Source organism: Patagioenas fasciata, chromosome Z, assembly GCF_037038585.1.
Source record: "Patagioenas fasciata isolate bPatFas1 chromosome Z, bPatFas1.hap1, whole genome shotgun sequence".
Lineage (NCBI taxonomy): Eukaryota > Metazoa > Chordata > Aves > Columbiformes > Columbidae > Patagioenas > Patagioenas fasciata.
In genome coordinates, this window is record NC_092560.1 from 66,207,627 (window position 1) to 66,221,783 (window position 14,157).

Here is a 14,157-nt window from a genome sequence, read left to right on the forward strand (position 1 = left end):
TCTCACTTTATTCCTGAAATACATACCAAAAGAGCATTTTACCTAAAGTGCTTGCTTTATTCACTCTTGATACTACCTTTAAGTGACACATAAAGGATGAAAGCTGGAAGCCACTAGAAATAACTAATATGCCAGGCTGCTACACTAAACTATCATTACTTAAGTATGAAGTGTCTGCTACTCAGAAAATTCTGACCACAGAATGAGGATCTTCAGATTGTACGCCAAAATTGGTATCTGGTACTCCTTCAAAGCAGCGCGAAAGTCTGAAAGCTAACTTTTGAGGAACAAGTTCAAACCTATCCTTTTCTATTTTCTTAAATATAAATTGGTTGATAGTATCCTTCTACTCCTAAAGCACTGTTATAAAAACAAACAAACAAACACACAACAACAAGGCATCTACTATGTGAAAGGAGAATACAAACCAGACAGCACACTCTCAAAAAAAATAATCTGTTTTTAAACCTCAATTCATTAGAAAGGATATTTGCATTTTTATGAATTAGCTCTCCAAATCTAAATGAAGGAATTTTGCAATATGGGAATGTAGAGGGAAGATCTACTGTTCTTAACTTAGAAAATCACATGGAAAAGAAAACAACTCCTGATATAAATAGCTTCTACTATGGTTCCTATTTTTAATTTATGAAATGCACTGGCTGTGAAACAAAGCAAGAAACGACAATCATATTCCCCAGTCAATGGGAGTCACGAACTTGAAAGTCCAGTCCAATATTCATAAAGTTATTCAAGCTGCACACTCACTCCCCTCTATTATTTGTTTGTAGTAGTAAAAGGGCACAGTTACAGAATAGCCCTAGGGTACCCTTTAATTTTGGCAGGAATAAAGCATTAAATGTTGAAGCTCTTTATATTGAACAGTCTGGAAGATCATGTTTTTGCAGCAGCTATTGAAAACTTGGCTCCAAGCTCGTGTGTGCTCTTCTTCAGAAGTAATTTCTGAGTCAAAGAGATTTTAAGACAACATTGCACTCAAAGGATACATCTTTCACCTGCTTGGACTGAGTGCCTCCCTATGTTCTTGGCAAGCAGTGAGAGACACTGATTCACAAGCAATCTTGTATTTTTCCCATTTCTTGTTTTTTGCTGCTTCACTGTGTGAATGGTCTGCAGGATTTGACCTGTGTTATCAGAAATTGTGTCCTTTCATCTCTCAAGTTATTTTGCTGGAATGACAGAGAATAACAGTCAGTATATGTATAATCATTTTTTAAAATATTTCCATTACAGCTACACTATACTCTCCCTTACATTTACAGAATATACAAATAAATAAAAATTACACATAAAACATGAGAATTATTTCAAATTATAAAGCATAGCTTGGTTCCATTTGTTCTTACAAACTGGAATAGACTTGACAATATGGTGTAGTAGGAATGAACATCTGAATAATAATTCAGGGGGATGAGCTGGTGAATGGGATGGTACAACTATAATATCTACCCCTGTCCCTCAGGCTAGAAAGACAGTTTTTAAGATGATTGACCCTTGATGAGAAACAGAAATATGCATGTTTTAATAGAGAGCAAAATGTTGTCATCTAGAGCACCCAAACACAGAAAAAAGTTGAGAGACTTGTAAAGGAGAGAGGAAAAAATCATTCTGACTCAATATTCCAGACTGACTTATAATGTAGGTAGAAGAGTATTGTTCCAGTACTTTTTATCATTTTATTTCATGAAGGCAAAAAAATCATCAGACAGAAAAACCACAGTAAGCAATGTTTGCCTTTACCAAACAACAAATTTACATAAATGTCTGAAGCTAGACTAAAAAAAAAAAAAAAAAAAAAAGCAAACCAGCTTACTTCACCCTCTATAATCTGATGCACACTACTGTTTTTTGTTTCATTTCAGGTGGTTTCACTGCTACAGGATGAGACCTCATATACTGGGGAAACCAGAATATACTGCCTCACTGTCATATAATTTAGGCTCAGTCATACCTCAGACAATATTTTTACAAGGTCACTTTGCAAATGTATGTCTAGCCTATCCAAATGACAATATTATTTATGTCAAAGGTTTTGCTTAAGGGATGGAAGTATTCCAACTACTGTTTAATAGGCTATATGGAGAGGCTAAGAAAACATCATCTGTAGCACACATAGCTTATGTATATAACATAGAACTAAAGAGTACAGACTGATCATTGGCAATAAGGCCTAAAACTGCCCTCAGTAAAAAAAACCACAAAAGCAATGAGCTTTTGAGTTTTCCTCTCTGATATTATTTTTGGAATTCCTGAACTTAACCATAAATATGAATGCACAAGTGAGAAACATCTGAATTCAGTAGCTACCTGGATATTTGAAATGCAAAAGATATTTTTCAAAAAAGAATTTGTAACACAGGCGTATTGCTTTTTACAAGGAGAGAGGACAGCGTATTCTCAGCTACAGGAATGGACAGGAGAGAAATGGCAGTAGCTCCAACAAAAAGCTTTTTAGAAATATTGAGATGAAGACAATACACTCTTCACAGCCAAAGTAATTAGTACCAGACCAAGTGTTTCAGACAATTAGAAGGTAAAGTAAAACAAGCACATTGCTTTCTTCTCAAGAAGATAAGCTTCATCCATGGACTTAATTTCTAGTCAATTTGTACTGGTTTTTCTGATAAACTACACTTCAGAGGCTGAAACCTGCACTGCAAATTCATTGTGGTTACTGACTAAATTTATGGTGAGAACACACTATATTTTTATGGTGTGAATTCTCTTTAGATATTAGTCCTTATTCTTGTAACTTGTTGCTGTTTTGAAGGCTAATTTGTTCAGGAAGTATGGTGTTTTATTGCCATAACAGGAGTTCTCATCCAATACTAAGCTCAACACTCAAAAACTGGAAAAGGGGTTTGTTCCTGTGACTCTGTCATTCTTAGCTAGGATGCTGGCGTTGTTCCTTAAAGACAGCCCACTTGTCTGCTGTCAGAATCTCTTCAGTGGACTAAGAAGTATCCCAAGTCTCGTGCTATGAGTGACTGAGATTACAAAATCTGCACCAGACAAACACTGCCATATGCACCAGAATATTACAGCACTTGAAAATCAACTGGCATCCAAACAATCTCAGTGCATCAGACTAATTAGAATACTGTAAGTTAGTTTTCGAGGAATAGAAGCACAAGACGAGACCCCACAGCTTGAGGAAGGGGCTTGAAAAATACTGCAACTGTTAAGGGATCTTAGCTGGGCAACCGTGGTTCAATAGAAATCCCAGCCAGGCATTTTGAGTAAAAATGCATGACATAAAAGGTTTCATAAACATAATATATCCATTATGTATTATTCTATGATAGTTCTGCTTTCAATACACAAAATTAATGTTTATTTAGCCTACAGAACTGTGGAATAGCTGCCGTTCTTCCTCTGTTACTTTCCCATTTAAGTCTATGCTTTTTGACAGCACTGAAACATGCAGAAATTTGGGGCTTTTTACCATACAAGAAAAAGTACAGAAGGACAGGCAACCTTTTTCTGTTGTTGTTTTGAGAATGCTTTTTGTGAACTATTAGTCAAATCAGCTACATTACCAAGACTGGCAGCAGAGAAGTAGAGTGTTGTTCTCCAACATCTGTCCGTTCTAGTGTTTAGATCCGGTCTACACAAATACCAGTTGTGCTTTTAGTTGTCAGATCACAGTTCTAGTTCAGCTTCCAAACAGAAGGGGAAGAGGCAAGGAAAGTGTTTCAATAGTGACAAACTTTGCTATTTACACAATAATACCATGTGGCTTTTTGAGTAGTGGCTCCCTGTGACCACAGAAAACCAGAAGCATTCAGATTCAACCCAGTATACCACACAGCTAAGGACATAGAGTGTTTGGCTCCTGGTCACCCTTTGTGGAATGTAGTTTTAGAAGAAAAATATGTTAAACTACTTGGCTGAAGAGCAAATCCAAAGGCATCTCACACAAAGACTTGGTGCCTCAAGTTATGTACTGATTTCTACCTTGAGTTCCTAAAGTACTCATTTTCTGAATGGTATGAATGCATCTAAAGAGAGAGCTTGGATGCTGAGGTGGTATTTATTCAGAGAATAGTGAATAAATACGCACTGTACCCCTCAGAAACATAAGCAACATTAGCAAGAGACAATACAGGCAGCAACTCTGATCATGGGAAAAAGGATGATAGTGTACAAAGGTCAAACTTCACTGAACAAAAGTTAAATCTGGACTAATTTCACAGTAGTGAATTAATCAAGAACCTTTAGTACCAGGGCTACACTGACAGTAAGAGGGTCTTCATATGACACAAATATTCCTGAAGCTTCTTATTTTGTGCTTGCTTGGCTCTGTGCTTACAAAGAGCACCCCCCTTTTACTGCATTTTCCAAATAACAATTACATAGCCACTAAGCGTGATTTCAGGTCAGAATGGACAGGACATAATCAAATGTACCTACATAATTAAAGAGAGAGGTTTCTCTAACATCTCTCCCTCATTACTCCACACTTCCATAACACGATCTTTTCCAATGCATGACTGTTCTTGCCTTTAGAAATATTTTCCTAAAATCTTGCCTAAAACTGCCTTACACAGTTAAGCCTATAACTACTTGTACCACTCTGAATTAATAATCTTTTTCCTCTCTGCAGCAATATTTCATGTATTGGAAGATTTACAATGTCTCGTCTCAATTTTTTCTTCTCTAGAATAAATAATCCCAAATTTTTAGTTCTTTCCTTGCATTTAATGTTTTGTATATATCTCTAAATCATCTCTATTGATCTTCTCTGGGTTATCTCCCACCTGACCTGCGCTATTCTTTACCTGTGGTACCTAAAGAAGGCTGGACACAGCAGTCTAGCTAAAGCCTTATTAGTGCTAAGAAGGGATGCATTAATCTTAATTTACGACACTTCTGTCTATACATCCAAGCATGGGCCTTGCCTCCCCATTCTCTGATGACATTTTTTAACTAAAGTTTATCTTATGAAGCAATATAATTCTCTAATCCTTTGCTAGTAACCAACAGGTCAGCAGTTATTTTTTATTTTAGCAGTTGATTATTTCCAAGAGTGGTATTTTGTATTCATCCATGTTGAACTGCCCCCTATTTTTGCTGCAATCATTATGAATTCTAGCCTTATTCTCAATCATGATTGCAGACCCTTCTAGCTGCAGTTTTGCCTAGGTAATACTTTCTAGAATGCTTATCAAAATATGAGATGGGTCAAACTATCAAACAGTTAAACTTATCTAATTTCTCTGCTATCTGCAAGCCCTCTTATGATACAATAAAAGGAAAGTAGGCAATCAAAGTAAATTCATGCTATTGAATTTCACTATTTTCTGAAGAATAATATGAAGTGAAAAATAATCTGCTCCTTGGAAGGAAAATATTTGCTGAAATGCAATTTATCCTTCATAGCATGTAGTCTGTCTAAGATAAAGAATGCTTTTTGTAGTTCTTTAAATCCAGCAGCAGGAACCAAGTTAGCACAGAGTTGAGGCTAAAAGGCTGATTACCCACTCAGTCACAGGCATTTGCTTTCCCCAGGTATAGCACAAACAGTGGCAATAATAACCTCTGGCTGCAAATTGCAAGAATATGCATACTCCAAGCCTCAAGTCCTTTATATTGGCTGGGTGAATGTGTGAAACTGAATCAACAGCCAGCTCTCGGTCTGAACAGATGACATGATGGAGGTAAGCTTTCTCAAACTTTTTATGTCAGCAAGGATAGAGAGCTCCTTCTGGAATAAAGGGGATTTGCAGAGGTTTCTTCCTTTTGTTGACATGGCAAACAGTATAATCTACATGCAGTAACTAAAACAATTTCCTTTCCTAAATGCCCTCATATGAGTGGTTATAATTCCTCTTGCCAAGGAAAAATGTGAAAAGGCAAAGAATTAAAGTGTCAGAACAACTGTTCTCATCTGTCATATGCTAAGTGATCTGCCATGTCTGCATGAAGGAAGTGAAATGCCTCCAGCAAATGTTTTTAGGCTGATTTCCATATAGTTCTTTACACTTCAGTCAAGTGTACTGCTACTGAGAGGAAGCCTGCATGCTACAAAGAAGGAAGATAAGGCAAATGCTAAGTGTGTGAAATACTTAGTGGTGACTGTGAATGCAAACCAGCATTTTACATTTGTGAAAGCCAACTGGACTTCAGAGTGAGATAAAGGGATGTTCTCTAAGAAGATCTCAGCCTTGCATGTGAATACAGAATCTGTCAGTGGTCACACTGAGGGTGAATCTCATTTTCAGTGGGCATCAACTAATCAGAACAGATGTGGCTATTGTGAGAGTACTTTGTGCCTTTGGTGCTCAAATTTTTGTTCCCAGGACAACAGGAAACAGCTGGTCAAACAAGAGTCAGGGACGTGTCCCCTAAAAAAGACACACACTACACTAATTTTTCTGAAATGAGAAGATTTTGAACATGACATGCAAAGCTGAAACCCTCCATAGTAGGATCCACACAAAGAAACTCTTTTTGGGTCCAAGGAGTAAGACTAAATGTTCATCTCTTCTTAACAAAATTAAAGCAGTCCTTCATCAGGGTTGAACTTAAGTCAGACTGTACCACTAGCCTCTCCCCTCCTGAGCAGAGCTTGGACCCTGTCGGGCAAGATATGGCCACAACCAAGCTCAGCAGTCTGGGCTGTGCTTCTGAGAAGCATTACAGAAGCTCAGTGTGTCTCAGCTGAGAACAGTTGCATGCTGCTTTGAACACAGTGCTAATACGTCCTCTGTCTGCTTCCACTTCCTTTCTGCGGTGATGCTGTGCATTGAAAAAAAAAAAAAAAAAGATGTTTACTTGTTAGAGCAAAGCACCCGGTGTCAGAAATAAAGGTCTTTATACACTGGTTACACCAAAACAGTCGCATCTCTTTTACCTAATATGATATTGTTTTTACTTACTTGATATTAGAAGTTATTGTTACCAAGTAGCTACATTTGTTTTCGGGTTTCTTTTTTGGCCAAAAACTGTCTTGGAGGAAGCCCAAACAGAAAAGCGTATTTTAAACTTTACTAATGTGGCATTTTTCTCTTTACAAATGTTTTTCCATAGCACTCAGGCCAAATTTATTCTTACGCTGTAGGGAAACAGAAGACAGATAGGGACCATGCTACTTAAAAACAGTTCAACTCACCTCCAAAATTATGCAGATGTAGTCTCTTGCTACATTGGCCCGTGCTCACAAATGAAAATCAAATCATTTTATTCTCCTGGAATCCAAAGAGAACATATCCCCTGCTTAGTAGCTGGACTGTGGCTGTTTTTTGCATCCAGGCAGAACTATGGAAAGTCTCAGGTATTGAGCACTGCTCCATATCTCAAGGAGACCAGCTCTCCAGCTCCAGACTTTGGTTTTAGATTAGTTAGGGACATAGAAGCCATTCTGAAGTACTTGGGGACTTCAAGTCAGACAGAATCTTGAAAACTGTAAACATTAAAATACACTTTTTAACCTTGAGAAAAAATATAACCAAGCATTACCGTGGTGTTTAGAGGTTGTTTTCTGAATTCCTTTTCCACAGAGCTCTGGGAAAATTTTTATGGAGCAGATCCATTTGATATATAAAATTGATTGAATGCAAATACCATTAAAACAGATTGAGATGGATTTGTTTCATTCACAAACTATATGAAAAGTGTCATCAAACAGCAAGCTTAGAGATTGGAGAAGAAACAGTCTCTGGGCAGATTACAGAAAGCTTTTTCCTTCTCTCCACAATCAACATATTATGGCAACATCACAGATTAGTACTCAGTATTGCACAAAAATTAATTTAGAACTGCAAAGTATGTGATTGATTGTTTACTCTTTGAAGTGAAATAAAAGCATGTTTAATAAAATAAAAATATGTTTAAAAGCTAATGGTACAGAAAAATCCCACCAAAGACTGAGACAATGTGCCCTCATGCAAATCAATCTTCCAGGTATATTTGTGTTTAAAAAATATTGCTTCTGTAGGAAAGAGTAGTTCTCTCTCTCCACCTTATTAGAAACTCTTGAGGGGAAACTCAGCTCCCCTCCAAGGAGCCAAATAGGAAAAAAAATCATTCCTAACCTTTAAACATAATTACTGTATTAAATAAAAAAGTTACCATATGAAATAAATCTTAGTCATTCTTCCAAAATAATTTTCATCATTGTCTCAATTTTGGAGACATTATTGTAATTGTCTTTTCATTTGGATAGTGATAGGAAAAATAGGATTTTTGGCTAAGCTCTGCAGTTCTAGGCAATTAGTAAGGAGAGATTTTAAAACACAGCAACAATATTCACTTGGCAAGGAAATGAATATCTAGAATTACTGAAATAGCTACAGGTGAAATTTTATAGATCCTCATTTAGTTGCCTTAGGAGAAAGTTGTCTTTATGTGTGCTATTTTGCAAGAACACCATGCAGTAGAGAAACAAAATTCTGGAAAAAAAAGCAGGGTTTGTAGGATGAGCAAGAGAAAAGGGAAGCAGGTTGTCAGAAATTTGTATTTCTAAAGAGATATGGGACAAACCCAAAACAATGAAACATGTAAATAAAGACTGCCTAAATGGAAAAACAACAGAGAAAGGATAGGGGAAAAAAAATCATCAAAACAAAAAGAAAATATACAGAAGGAATACTAGAGGATCAAGGAAGAAAACTAGTGATAGATGATTAATATGCCGCAGGTCTAAATTGTTTTTTCACGACAGTGCATACAAAAGGGAAGAAGATAACATCCTAGGGACTGAGGCATGTTTTCATAGCCTTTGGGGAGTGAATTGTTGTTAGGTTTTACCTTCATCATAAAACAGATAAGAAGGCAATTAGAACTACTGAAAAACAACAAAGCATTAAACCCAGATGGCTTAAAGCCCCAAATTATGAAAGCGGAAGAAAGGGGAACTGGAAACCTTATAGAAAAGATTTATGACAGCTTACTGAGAACAGGGTATTACTAAAGGGCTGGAGAAAGAATCGATGCAGTTACCACATTTAATAGATGAAAGAAGGAGCCGTGGAGCAAATGTGTTCAGCTGTAGGCAGAGATATAGGAAATGATTGCTAAGAGAGATAAAAAATGTGTATGAGTCTGAGATGAGGTATGGAAATAACTGGGAGAAAGGGAAGACAGGGAACACACTTTTGCAAAACTCTGTAATTTTGCTTTCTCTGGATACCTGTTCAGCTTTGGTGGTCATCTAACAATAGGAAAGAGCATACGTAGTAATGGCCAGTTATCTGGGTTTGAGGCAAGAATGTAATGTGCAACCAGAGACAGCCCCCTGCCTCCCACCCCACCTGCATTCGTGGTTTTTAGTTGAAGAGAGCAGCTCTTGATGAAGGATGCAGCACAGGCAGCTGTGTCAGTTAGTGGAGCATAAATGTGTTCATTCCAGCAGCAGGCTCCAACCTCACAGAAGCAGAAATTAATTGAATAACCTGGCAGACACCTCTAACCATTCAAGAGAAATTTCAAAAGTGCCACAAGGCATGAAGACATGTAAATAATCCTTCAGAGACTATAGAGCAGCAGCACTGAAAGGCTTGTGAGTCACAACTCAACACTGAAGGGACACTTTCAGAAGTGCCCTTAGTAAGTGAACACTTTTACAAGTGCGCACACCACAATTTGAAATTATTTGCATCGTCAAGGCAAGATTTAAGGGAAAAGCATTGAAGAGATTAGTTTGATTTAAGGCTAAAACACAAAAAAACACTCAGTGGACATTAGGAATCCCTTCCCTTTCCCCACCAGAAAACACTGTGTCAAATGAATCTCTCTAAATTACGCTGTTTGTTTATTCTATACATTAATTTGTACTTATAATTTGTACTTTCTATTTATAAATAATTACTAGCTTCTGAAAAAGTAAAATCTCTAGGATCAGAAGATCAAAAATGCCTACTTTCAACTTTTTATTTGTGCACTTAGATTCTTGAGGGCAAAATTAGAGCTGCCAAAATTAAAAATACTCCAAACTCTGGTTTTCTTGCTATAATGTGATTTGGCACATGGAGCTGAGAGTCAGGTAGTCAGTTAGCCCACTGACTCCTTCTAAGATCTTCTCACATACCATTTCACATTAGAAGCTGAGCAAAATCCTACACAATCAATACACTGATGGTATTTTTAAAAAACAGAAGTATGAACATTTCCAACAAAATGAAAGCATAACCACAGTTATGGGAAGAGGAAGAGTCACAAGACAGCCTTTATACTTAAATAAATGTACAATCTTCAAAGGCCTTCACCTTTCTTATCAGCAAGCCCGTGCACACTGTTGTGCAGAGTTTGTCACAGGTTTTATCTTTTCTAAGGCGTTAAAGAGTTTCTGTGGGAAGTGCTGTTAAAAGACTGGCACACTTCATCGGTGTGAAACAATTTAAAGAAATACTACTATTTTTAGTTTCAGTGAGACGTTTATTTCATTAAGTGGCACTTCTGCCTGTCCTGATCACCATGTTTTCCTCTTCTTACGGCCAACATTTCTGATAATCAGAAAACGAAAATAAGCTTGCAACATATACATCATCCCCAGAGTAACAACAAAGATAAGAAAGGGCTGGATTCATTGAGGAAAAGAAAATCCAAAACTGAAGAAAGTTTTACCATGCAGTCCAAAATGCTCATATAAGCATCAGTGAATTAGAACCTGGTAGCACACTGGGGTCTGATGTTGTGTTTTATTTGTCTTCTAAAATGTGCCCAAAGTATTTGTGTGCTAAATCCATATACCAAGATTGCAGCAAGACATTTCCTAATAAGATCACACATAAATTAACACACAAAATCAGCAGAATTACATCTACCAAAAAGAATTCTCAAAACACAGTGTGGCAAAAGCAGCACTGGAAAAAGCATAAGGGCACTGAAAACTGGGACACGTGGGTAAAAGGGATGCTGGATGTTCAAAACAATGAAATTCTAAATGTAAGAACTGTGAGATGAGAAACAAAAAAATAGCCATGTTAGCACTTCCAATATTTTAGAAGGACAACCAAATAAAAGCTGTGATTTTTTTTGACTCAACACAGAACAGTCAGCTGCTAATTAAACTTCTGACACACCTTCCTCTGCATGGACAATTTTTCTTTGCTCTTTTCATTTTTTTACCTGATATTTTGACTTTAAATTTTACCAGGTCAGACCATATCATCTTGGACAGCCTCAGGGGCCTCTGAGCAATCAATGCTACTGAGTACAAAGGTTGAAAAAGCAACTGCAGGTGCAAACTCTGCTATCTCTGATCCCATTTGGTACACTGTAATCATCCAGTGCCTAAGGGTTCGAAAACTCCGAAGATGACCCTGTGCTTCATAAATCATGCTGCTTTTACAGAACTATCCCCTTTGGCTATTAAATGAACTGTTTTGTATAAACATGCATCCAATCTTATTGTTCCATTACAAGCTTCCAAGGTGCATAGCTTACCCCAGAGGGAAAATTGGCTGAGAGAGACTTGGAAGATCCTAACAAAAAATAATAATAACAAATTAAAACAAAACAAAACAAAAACCACGCAGCTACTACATTCTGGCTAGTCAAAAACTATACTTATCCTCAGGATATACCTGTGTTAAAAGAGTTTCTGACTTCATTTGAATGCAACAGAAGTTTCCTAAGAATGTTCAGCTATACAATACGGTAAAACAGTTGGTGGTTTTTGTTTTTGGTTTTTTTTCCATTCATAATCTCATTTAATTAGCATAAAGACAGGAAAATGCTGTAAGGCTAACCTTCAGGCAAACAAACAGAAGTACTTTATGGCTACTGTCAGGGCAGGGTAAGTCAATATATTTGACTCATGAGGAAACTCAAGACTCGCAACCATTTAGATGTCCATCAAAACCTAGTTCCCGAACCCCTCCACCTATGCCTCTAGGCAACAAGTTGGGAAAGTTACTAAGAAACTACTCTTAGGTTTATGTATGTACCTAAATGCAAACCACTTTAGATGCATTAGGCAGAGGGTGGCTAGGTTATTCCTTATTCACAGAATAGAGATGTTGAATCTTTCTCACTGGTGGGTATACAAGCTCAGAACACATGTATATCCAAACAAGACGCAAACAAAATATCATCATTATCTCCTACCCTGTGATTAAGATCATCATCCAGGATGTGGGATACCAGGGTTCAGTGCCCTTACCAGACTTCGGGATTAGAAGCCATGCCTCACCTGTGGTGTTTGGTGTTTTATTTTCCCCAAACAGCAAGATACAAGATACCTCAAGCAAGTTGTGAAGACGTATGCCACTGAAGGGAGACAGCCCATTACACTGACAGATCTTTTTGTGCATCCAACCATTACACACGCTGGGAAATTCCTCCCATAGCTTTTGTTTACATGGCATTTTGCAGGCAGGCACATGAAAATTCCACCCAAACTTCGAGCCAGCAGGACACGTGCCAGCTCTGAATGAAAAGCAATACTGTTGCATTTAGTACATCATTGAGCCTCAAATGATAAACTCAGCTTAGCAGTAACCAGCTTTAAATCCTGGCATTTTTAAACTTCTCACTGTTTATATTTAAACCAAAAAATGCCTTCTTGCAATATATCGAGTAGCAAGATTAGGAATTATTCTCTGTAGAAGCCCCCCTAGGACTTGAGCTAATGGCAGTAATAAAAGACTGGCTTTCATTTTGTGGCCCTATCTGTAGAGGCAAAAGACACACACCTTGCCAATTTGTTTTACAGCTTTTTGCAAGACGATCATGCAATCTGAGATGTGGGAGGAGCAGTTCTGCAGGCAAACAGGCCACAGTTAATGTGCCAGTCAAAATGATCTAGATGCTTCTGAGAAAAAGGTTATAAAAAATACAAAACTTTAAAAATTCAGTATCTTAATAAACATATTTATTCTCTTTGACTTCCCTGTTCCCTTGCTCACAAGGTCTATGAAAACTGCTGCTAAAAGGGGACAGCAACCTGCTATTGCTGCGAATTACTTGCTCGCTTCAAAGTGTTTGCTTCTATATGATAGACCAAATATTTCAGTCTATTTAAACCCCAAAAAGCACCATAAAGAAAGCAGTATAACTTTTAAGATCAAGCACTCAAGAGTAACACGTAAAATAAACTAAGACTTCCTCATGCAAACTACCTGTTTACATATGCTCAGCTCAGATCCAACTGAGAAGGGAGTTAAAAGGACACAAGCCTTTTCCAAAGACACTTGTTAAAGTCACAGCTACTATTATTCACTACAAAATTATTATTATGCAGAAAGATACTTATGACCATCCTGTTTAGTTTCAGTTAAGAAATAGCAATGATTTGTGCATGTTTTTTGAATTTTAGGTTTGCCTATTTGAAAAATAGGTTTCAGTGTGCTAAGCAATTATACGTGTGCTTAGAGCCAAATCCCAAACTACTAGTCTGACATTCCCCTCATGACAGGTTAACAGTTTGTAACTATTTTAGCAGCAGGACAGTCATAAAAAAAAAAAAAAAAAAAAAATTTACTTACTCTTGAGAGTCTGAGCCTTACCCAAGGGTCCTTCTAGTTTAAGAGAGGTAGGGGTTTTGAACAATTCACCAGCAGAAGTGTTAAGCCTAACATTAAACTCTGAATGTGCTTGTACTACCAAGAGAGGGGACTGAATCTGAACAAAACCTCAGAAGAAATTTTGTATTACTTATATCATTTTCTATCCAAGACAGATTTTGCAAAAGGATTGAATCTTAGTCTCAATGTGAAGCATGAAAGTCCTTACCAAATGAAAGAGGAAAAAAAATCCTTCTGGGGTTCATCTGAGTTAACCTTGTAACTATGGAGTTAATACTGAGTTAATACTGAGGTTGGGTAAATAGCTATTTACTTACTTGTCTAACATTTTCTTGTGTAAATGTTGAATCCAGTCTAAGAGACCAAACACCACTGCATTCCTTTCCTGTGAACGTGGCAATTCCTAAAACTGAGGGAAGTACAGCATTTCAGCAGGGAGAGCCTGAACCTCAGGACACTCCCTATGAGTCTGCAACACTCCCTCACTCCCCTCATCTGTCCATGATGTTATGTTGCATACTTTAATGATCACAAAACAATTTCTCTTGAACGACCTCTGCCCCACTCTGTATGTTCCAGACTTGGAGAGTGAATCAAGGCTGCACATGCAGTACGAAAGGCTGTCTTCTGTAAGGACTCAGTTTGGCCAAAAGGCTGGAAGAAAAAA

At 37.4% G+C, this 14,157-nt stretch overlaps 1 long non-coding RNA gene across 1 annotated transcript; it reads right to left on the reverse strand.

Moving 5' to 3' along the window:
* Window positions 1–1,310: 1,310 nt before the first annotated feature.
* Window positions 1,311–13,883, reverse strand: LOC139826504 (uncharacterized). Its single transcript, XR_011736611.1, has 3 exons — window positions 13,808–13,883; window positions 7,136–7,426; window positions 1,311–6,762 (listed from the first exon to the last, which is right to left on the reverse strand). It is a non-coding gene; the product is annotated as an uncharacterized lncRNA (long non-coding RNA).
* Window positions 13,884–14,157: the final 274 nt, after the last annotated feature.